General features: G+C 36.1%; 1 long non-coding RNA gene across 1 annotated transcript; it reads right to left on the bottom strand.

The window, feature by feature from the left end:
• Positions 1 to 316: 316 nt before the first annotated feature.
• Positions 317 to 2,854, bottom strand: LOC113355274. The gene is made up of 3 exons (XR_003362325.1): positions 1,682 to 2,854; positions 1,005 to 1,089; positions 317 to 499 (listed from the first exon to the last, which is right to left on the bottom strand). It is a non-coding gene; the product is annotated as an uncharacterized LOC113355274 (long non-coding RNA).
• Positions 2,855 to 9,843: the final 6,989 nt, after the last annotated feature.

The following is a 9,843-nucleotide window of genomic DNA, read 5'->3' as shown; positions in this document are numbered from 1 at the left end:
AATTGGTGTACCCTACAATTTTTACTTCATACATACACAAACAATCAATCAACCAAATAAATCTTTTAATTATTGATAGCTTTTAGTGATTAAGGTTTATCTCACGACCCAACCCAGTACTAAACTAATTTATTTCACTAACTGGCACTGGCTATTCCTATCTTTTCTCATATAAGATCTAATAGTGAGCTCTGATACCAACAATGTAGCGCCCCAAAACTAGCAGCTGACTAATCATAGAGTTTAACTAAATAAAGAGGCACTAAGAATCTAAATCATTTACTTAAATATTCAATTAAGAAATTTGCTACAAAACTTAACCCGAAACTAGCCCCGCTCAGAATATGTATATACAAGAACTCCTCTCAAATGATACATATACAATAGTCATTCGGTTTTCAAATATAATATGCAACAGAATAAACATAGCCGAAGTAATCTAACAAACGGACTCGACTCCTCGAAACTTTCGTTGCACAACTCTGATCTGTATCTGAAACTGAAAGTGGGAATGAGTGAGTACATCATCCCTAAAAGGGGTGCCCAGTAGGAATAGATATTTGACTTTCAAGTAATCATAAGCAAGATTTGAAAAACAATACATGTTTTTCGAAACATTAAACAGTGACCAAATCACTGAAATAAACAAACATGTATATGGACAAACTCCTTCTTCAAACAATGTATAATATTGATGCCACTTCCACACCGAATAGTAATATTGATGCCAATTCCACACCGAATAAACATATAATAGATATAAATGTGAAGGAGCGCATCCTATATTCCACAAGTGGGAATTCTCATTTCCCATAACAAGTCACATGACAAACAAACATTACAAGTCCTTTCCAAACCTTGGAAAGATTCAAAGAATCAACAGAACAATCATAATGCAGTTTAAATAAGCATGGAATGCATAACAAACAATGCATGGGTTGATAACCATAAACTTTTGTAAAAGAAAACAATAATGGTTACAAAAGAGTTAAATGTATTCCCACCTCTTTTGATGACAAGCCACGCCTACTTCGAGATCCACGATCCACTGGTTCGTCCTTTGAATCGATCGTTGTTAATATAAACTAACTGTTAATCACACAAGAAGTCTAAGTATCTAGCCAAAATGGCTCACACAATAATCATACAAGTCTATCTAATGGTTCTAAGCCCATTTATGACTTTATACCTTTTTATTATCTATCTTTAACATTTCCAAGGTTTCCTAACTCATATGGGTTGGTTCTATAGTCTAATAAATAAGTCTGATCTAACTGGTCAACTAACGGTCACTAACGCTCAACGTTTTGTCAGAAGGAATCAACTAACAGTCAACGTCTAAGTCAAGGCCAAAGTCCTGGTCAAAAGGTCAACTGAGTCAAATACAGTCCGGGGTCCAACTCAGGTAAAGTCAGGGAAAATCGGTGAGTCGACTCAGTCCACAATACTGATTCAGGTTATACAAATCAAGGCCCTTGCATATGCCAGAAGCTCAACTGTACCATAATGGTGCATCACAAGACTCAACACACTAAACTAAGCTCAAACAGAGAAATATAACCTCCCTGCCATGGTTTCATCTCCAACTCTACTTCATTAACATTTCGATTCTACCGAACTAAAGTTATACATATATTAAAGTAAACTTTAGAACTCAATTACAAATGTAAGTTAAGCTCACCTGAAAGTGGCAGCAGTAACATGCTTTCACTGAATCTACCAACTATAATCCTACACTACTCAACCAACAACCATTTCAGCATCATCCCTATCAACAACCCTAATTCAACATTCTCCAAGTCATTCAGTTTATTCCAATCACAACAACATCACTAACTACAATTATAATTACATTATCAATCCCATAAACTCAACTCCGTATCAAATTCATCCATGTTAAATTTCAGTTCCAATACTACTGCAAACCCTGATCTTCAATTTATCAGTTCAAACACACATACACCATTCTCAACAGCTTCCAAAAATCCACCACTGTTCTGTAACCAACATTTACAAGCCTCCACCACCCATTACAGATTCATTCCATACTCATCTCAAACATTAATTCAAATATCAACTACTTAAACTCAACCAAGAAGATTAAATAACTTTATCTAAATAAACTCAGAAGAACAATTACCTCCAAAATGATTCTACTCAAGGAATCCATCACAACCTTCAGCAGAGACCATACTTGGTTATGATAACTCCACCTCTATCATCAATCGTTCTTGAATCTAATTTATTCTTATCAAATCGCCACTCAAATAAACTTCAAGACAAAATCCAGAAACCCTAATTCCAATTTATCAATCTCTTCTTTAAAAGATACAACCTTAATTCTTAATTCGTGACAAACCCATCTTCAATTAGACTTCTAAACCTTCAATTTCACACAATCCCTCGAACAACTCAAGAACCCTAATTTCATTCCCAAACCAAGACTTCTCCAAATCGATCCGAAAACAGCAACCTAAAGTTTTCATATCAACAAACCCATCTCAAATCCCCTTCTTAAGATATCGATTCCATCTTCTAATTCTTCCAGAAACCCTAATTCTCGGTTCGATCATCAAAACAACTTCAAAGCTTCAATCGAACCTCTACCCATGATTCTTCATCTACCAACAGCTCTAGAATTCATCTTCTAAAACTCCAGCCTTTAATCCGCTCTTCAAACCCTAATTTCTAATTTACAACATCATCACTTTTCTTCAACTCAATCGAGGATTCTAACTAAATCCAAACTATGAACTCATCAACACTACACTCGATTGATCTGCTTCACTAATTTTCTGTATGTTTTCTCAACAGAGATTTTCTCTCTGAATCGCCAGAGATAGAAGAAGAAGAAAAAGAAAGAGGGAAAAGAGAATAAGAAAGAAGAAGAAAGATGAAGATGTTATATATGATATGTCGTGAATATGGATGCGCACCATTTATGTGGGCCCCACAACTCTAGTATGTATTTGACACATCGTGTACACAGGTGTCATTAGTATGCTGATAATTATCTGCATAATTTGATGTTTATCACCAAAATTGTAACTGTATAAATACCCCACCAAGGGTTCTTATTTAGAATGAGAAATGAAGTGAGCGAATAAGATAGTATTACTGGTGAACACTGACGTACTATCATTACAACACCTTATCAGCACGAATTGTTCGGTGGAGGACAACGATGATCATTTGGCTGTTCGGTGGAAGACGACGATGATCATTTGGCTGTTCGTCAACTCCATTAGCGTGGAGATACTCGCTTCACTAATGATATATATACTTGTGAAGTCTATGTTGATGGAAGAGGAACATACTCTTTCTCCTTTTACTTCTCTGTTTCATTAATTGAAACACGATTATAATTTTGATTTTAATTTGTTTGTTTTAATTGCTTTCCGTTTGTATCCGTGGTGGTCAGGAAATCACTCAACCGAACAGGGTGTTAAATGTCAAGGCAAGTGGAAAGCTGGAGTACTAACTCCACAAGTGATACCTATATAAGTCTGTGATGAAAGTAGCGTGCTTATTTTTAAAAACCAAGCGCCAATAATTTTTGGTAAGCATTAGCGGGGTCACATGTACGAAAGGAAATGGTGAGAACTCAAATTTGTCGAATTTTAACATTTCTCTTATTATTTACCGTGGTACTAACGGTTAATACCAGTTGACGGTTGAGCGAGAAATTGTCTCTTCTTTGGGGATATCATAAATTTGATTTTATCGGCTTTAATAATCTCCAGAAATTTGAAATAATTCCACCAGAAGCTGGAATATTGTGTGGCATGGTATGGGTACAAAAGGCTCGTTCCGCAGCAGGCCGGTCCCAGAAGTGACCTGTGACTGATATTGAGGAATTTTCCTATAAAGCATGTATCCATTTGCACACTTGTAAATTAATATTCCTTCGATCCCGAGGGACGAAAATGGAGATTTATTATGTTGGTACCATATTTGTACTTATGTTTTCTTTGTTTTGAGTTTTGTTTATTTTATTTACTTGTTTTGGAAATGGTGGATTCCCGAAGTAATCCATGAGACGTTGCCGACTCCAGAAGCAGTCCAACATGCAATTTGTGGTTTCCTACAGTAATCCATATTAGGCTCCAGAAGTGGTCCATGGATTTTAGGAATAAGCCATAAAATTTTGGGTTATAGAAGTATCCAATGGTCACCAAATGTTTTTGTTGATGACTCCATTATATTTTCTCTCGTCTATCTGCACTAAAGGATATGGATTCCAGAAGTGATCAATCCAGTGTAGATATGGATGACAGAGATACTTGTCTCAAATTTAGGCGGAACAACAATCACATATTTTCGAACCATTTTATAACCTTTGTAGAGGTTTGAGAAATGTGAAATACCATTTCGGGTTCGGTTAATATGATAGACGACTTCGGAAGAGCGTGTATCATTCTCGTGGTATAAAGGCTAGTATTATTAACGCCTTGTAGTATTCTGGATTCCTAAAGAATCCGTTGAGTCTTGAAAATATTTGGCATTACCACCATCAAATGGTAAATGAGCATTTTTGTGGAGTACTTATTACTTCATTTGTTTTTGTGCATTTTTGTGGAGTACTTATTACTTCATTTGTTTTTGTGCCAGAAGCACGTTTAGAGAAGCTTGAGGCTCTCTCTTTTATGGGTGTGCCATATGAAAATTCTATCAGTAGAATCTCACAGTGTCATTAGCCAGAAGTTTAATGACCTCGATTTTTCATGCCTAGGCATGGTCCGTGTGGACACCAAAGTTCTACCAAGATGAGTAGACAATTAAAAATGCTCATGTACATCCTTTATAGAACCTGAAGCTTCTATTACATGAGTATGTAAATTGTGTTGTTTGGTCCCAGATACAATTAGTTATTAAATTCCATTAACATTAACATTATGGTAACCCGTTGCTGAATCACCAACATTAATCCTAAGAAAGAATTCAAGGTGGCATTTACAGGACTTATTCACCCTGCAATATGGACAATTATTTCAACAATTTACTACACTGATAGACGCATCTATTGGATGGTTTCTTGTTTATATTGACACGTAGTGTTGGTTTTGTAGAACCATTTGCGCGAATCATGTGGTTGCCTATCCAGTTTGGACTTTCTAAGTAGGTCCACTTATTTTGGTGGTAAATTGATAGTCTTTTGATGCTTTGCCTTTAGTTGGTGTAATATCGAGCATATAGTTAGCACATGTGCGCACTTGACATGGTCTAGTTGAGTTCTTTGTTTAAGCATCTTTAGTTTATTTCTCGACCAACTATTTACCATCAACAATGTTTTGGAAGCAACCTTATATTCTTCTTTTGGCGATAATGTCACCTAATTTTATATGTTGGTTTCAGTTCATAAGACATTTAAAACCATGTCCTGGTAATGTCTTATTGAAGATGAGACTGTATTCCCGCCGTTAGGGGGAAGGAAGTAAGCCGTCAAAAAGGAACGGCATAAAATATCTCATCTCTTGCCGAGTCTGCAGCTATTTAGGTAGTTTTTGTGTAGTTAAATTAAAATCCAAAAACTATCATGAGTATAACTTCCTTTGAAAATCAGGCAATTATGGGATCAGAAGTTTCCACAAATGAGATAGTAATATTTACGCCATGATCAGGAAGACTAAAATGCCACCAGAAGTTGGCATGACAACCCGCCACCAGAAGTTGGCGTGACCAAGGTTGATAACCTTTAAGGTTCTTCTACTTTAATCAGGGGGAGAAAAGTCACCACAAGAGGACGATGTTGATAACGTAAAAAGGTTCTCCCGTCTTAACCAGGGGGAGAAAGACTGCCACTTGAAGATGGCAAGCATTATGTCGACAAATTTAAGGGATTTCCTTTAAAGTCATGGATATGACAGGCATCACCTAAAGGTTGCAGTAAGAAGTCGACAATTAAATAGGTTATCTAATAAAGTTTTTATCCTGATCAAAGAAAGTTTGGGTGCCACTAGAATTGGCGTGAAACATCTCATTTGTTTTCTCACACCAAGATATTGGACGTAATTGAGGTGTTGGAGATTACTCGTGATTAAAATAAATAATTGCAGTAGCTCCGGGAAATTATTGTTCGTCACTTGCTTGAGAATGCAGACACAAGAAGTTGTCACAGCAGGTAAATCATGCATCTCGGAGTGACCAAGTCGTGTGTTAAGACACGTTTGAGGCACAAATGACTGCCTCACATATGCCTTGTAAAATAGATTATGATCACTCTTATAATATGTAGTGCTCTTTAAGAGACTACATATAGTGCTCCTGGAGACTATCAGAATATGATCCACACTCTCTAAGTATATACCTCATTAAAGATGAGGGATGATAATGCGCCTGAAGTGGCGCTGGTACCAGTCTGTAAAATTTTTAAGTATGCATGCATTAGAGAAATGTGTGGGATCTATATAGTTGTCGATTATCTATTTACAATGATGGTTATGTACCTCTTTTCAGAGGAACATCGACATTGTGATTGGTAGGCATATGATCCGTTCCCCTCAAATTAAGGTAGAGGATGGAATCTCTCAAAAAACCGCAAAAGATCAGATCCGACTCACACCGTAAAATTGTGAGGCCTGAATGTTACAGGGTGGTGTTTGAGATAAAGTGCAGAGAGAGTACTATTATCGCTTTAAGCGCGATATTCCTGCTGAACCCCAGGATTGGTTCTGTAAAACTAAAGTATTCCCCTAATATTGATGCACTTTAGCGTGGTAGTCCTTGAAGGACTCTGATTGCATCTTGCTACGACTTATGATTGGTGATTATATTTGAATCTTTAAAGGATTCGATTTTCTGAATCAGGCAGCCAGCTGACTTTGTGAACCACGTCAGGCTTGAAATTTAATCATAATCACCATCTTAAAAAGGAGAAATTTATGAACAATTCTTTGTGTATTTTATGTTCTTGATATAATGCTAAAATCCGGATGAAACGATGATATCATTTTTGGCTTTTAAAAAGAGCCCTTGGTAGCGCTAAAATCCACGCTTGAACTAAATTTTGAGATCTCGTCGAAATTGAAATATTTCTTGGTCAGAAGTTCGAGAATATGCTAGCACAGACTAGAGTATCTAACTTTTGATACTGATAATACTTATTGTGCTACTAAAATTAACACCATTACTATGTGATTCCCCAAAATGGGAAGTGATCGATCTATCTGATACGTATGTCGAAATAATACTTTATGGTCCAGAAGTACCATATACGAATATAATGCATGCATTATCTTGTTGTTTTCTAACTATTGTTTTGCAGGTTACACTTTTAGAGGCTGAAATTGATTCTACGGTATTTATGAGTTTACAAAAGGCCTTTCATTGTTATGTCTGAAGTTAAAGCGGAAAACTGAATTTGGTGTGCAATGGGCGGAGGATTTAAATGCGAGGTGTACAATGGCGATTGTTCACCTGGCGCAAAATCTGGCAGTCAATCCTCCATAAACTGAACTTAGTAAAGCAGTTTTTCTAAAGGCTGTAAAATGTCCACACCACCAACCTCTTTAAGAAGTCATGCTTCAAGAGGAGTAAACTCGTAGAATCTTTGGCTGAGCTTAAACGCGCTGTACTCTTTTTCCTTCATCAAGGTTTTGTCCCGAGGGGGTTTTCTTGTCAAGGTTTTAACGAGGCAGCATATGTGTATCCAGCACTTTCATTGGGCGACGTCCGTTGTACTCTTTTCCTTTGGTCTGGTTTTGTCCCACGTGGTTTTCCAGACGAGGTTTTTAACGAGGCAACATGCTCTTCGATGTCGGCAGTATTCTGAATTTTGGTGGTCAGATTTTGTCCCAAGCGGTTTTCCTGGCACAAGCGTTCAGGTTTTGTCCCCAAGTGGTTTTCCTGACGCAGGCGTTCAGGTTTTGTCCCAAGTGGTTTTCCTAGCGCAATTTTTGATGGTGGAAGTATTTCTCGGCGCTAAGGTTTTATCCCAAGCGGTTTTCCTGGCGTAAATCTTGTCAAAGAAAATATTTTGTGGCGGCGACCACCCTCTTTCTAAGCTCGGGTTTTGTCCTAAATGGTTTTCCTGACACATCTTAATAATGGGAGAAATTTCGTGAAGACCGTTGTCACTTTAAAGCTATCAATGTTGTGTTCTTTTTTCCTTCGACCAGTTTTTGTCCTCGTTGAATTTTTCTGGCAAAATTTTGACGAGACAACGCGTAAGAATGGTGACATCCAAGAGGGAGTGTTATATATGATATGTCGTGAATATGGATGCACACCATTTATGTGGGACCCACAACTCTAGTATGTATTTGACACATGGTGTACACAGATGTCATTAGTATGCTGATAATTATCTGCATAATTTGATGTTTATCACCAAAATTGTAACTGTATAAATACCCCCCCCCCCCCCCCCAAGGGTTCTTATTTAGAATGAGAAATGAAGTGAGCGAATAAGATAGTATTACTAGTAAACACTGACGTACTATCATTACAACAGAAGAAGAGTTACCTTCTCGATCTGGTAGATAAGACCAAAGTTGGTTAATGGGACACCCCCCAAAAGGATAAGGGCAGCCGGGTCAGCTAGACCACCAAATGACTTTTTTTCCAATTCACACGGTTCCGATGATATCTTGTTCGTCCGGTATCCAAATGACACGTTCGAGTAATCTATTCTGCGTAACTTTTCGACACCTATCAACGATGCTAGTTTCATATCTAGATCGTTGTTAGGTTAGTTTCTATTAATTAACGTTTGCGTTAAATTAATCGAGTTACTAGCGGTTAAGACGTCTCTTGACTGGTCTAATAGCATTGATGTGCTTGAGGGTTCTTACATTCTCCCCATCTTATTCATTTTCGTCCTCGAAAATCAAACCATCCTTCTAGCCCTCAAAACTCCCCACCTTATAGAGAATTACCATCTCTCGTCTAAGCGAAATCAATTAGAAATAAAGCACAAACCTATATGGTTTTCTACAACTGCGATTTGTGGCTCTAGGTTCAACTACACTAATTTAAATTCTATTAAATAGGGAAGTCTAAGTTTCTTAACTAATTTCTATTTTATAAGATATTTGTCTCCAACTTCAAGGAAGAAACCTACGAATCTTTCTAAGTAAAATTAAATCTATCGGTTTCCTGAAGAGTTATGCCCAACTTCTATGATCAGTCATCTCTGAAAGTAGTTGCCTTGTCAAGGTTGGCCAAGCCCAACAATGCCTTCCTACGAACAGAGAAAACACAACCTTCACTATTCCCCAGTGCTGGATTAACTAAGTATTAATTTATTAAAATTTATTAGTCTTTAACTTTTATCTTAACGGGTGTAAGTTTGATAAATTTACTTCGTAAAATATATAAATAGTTCATATCATTTTAAGTAATTTAATCATCAATATTTATTTCATTTTTTTATTTATTATTATTACTATTTGTTTATTTTATCAATATAAATAATCCAAATTTGATTTCACGTCAATTTATAATATCTGATATTTTTAACTTTACTGTGATACCATATATAAATTTTCCACATATTATCTATTATAAATTTACTACCATTTTAATTACTCAAATATTATTATCAACTGTGTTATTATTCTCATTATTCTTAAGTTGATAGTCTGGTTGGTACACTAAGCCTTAATATTGTAAATATAGTTCTACTTTCAAGTAAAGATTAGCATAACATATTTTTATTTATTCAGATTAGATTTGTATACTATATCTTGTTAAATATTGGCGTTGGTAAATTAATTTGATTTAAATTTAAGTTTGTGTCACATATCTGTGTAAAATTATAACATATCTTATAAATTAGAGATTTACTGGATCATTTGTTAGACTAAAGATAATTTATGTACAAAATTACTAACAAGTTAAGTC

The sequence above is a fragment of the Papaver somniferum genome, chromosome 3 (genome assembly GCF_003573695.1).
Source record: "Papaver somniferum cultivar HN1 chromosome 3, ASM357369v1, whole genome shotgun sequence".
Lineage (NCBI taxonomy): Eukaryota > Viridiplantae > Streptophyta > Magnoliopsida > Ranunculales > Papaveraceae > Papaver > Papaver somniferum.
This window is presented reverse-complemented; position numbering and strand designations above follow the sequence as displayed.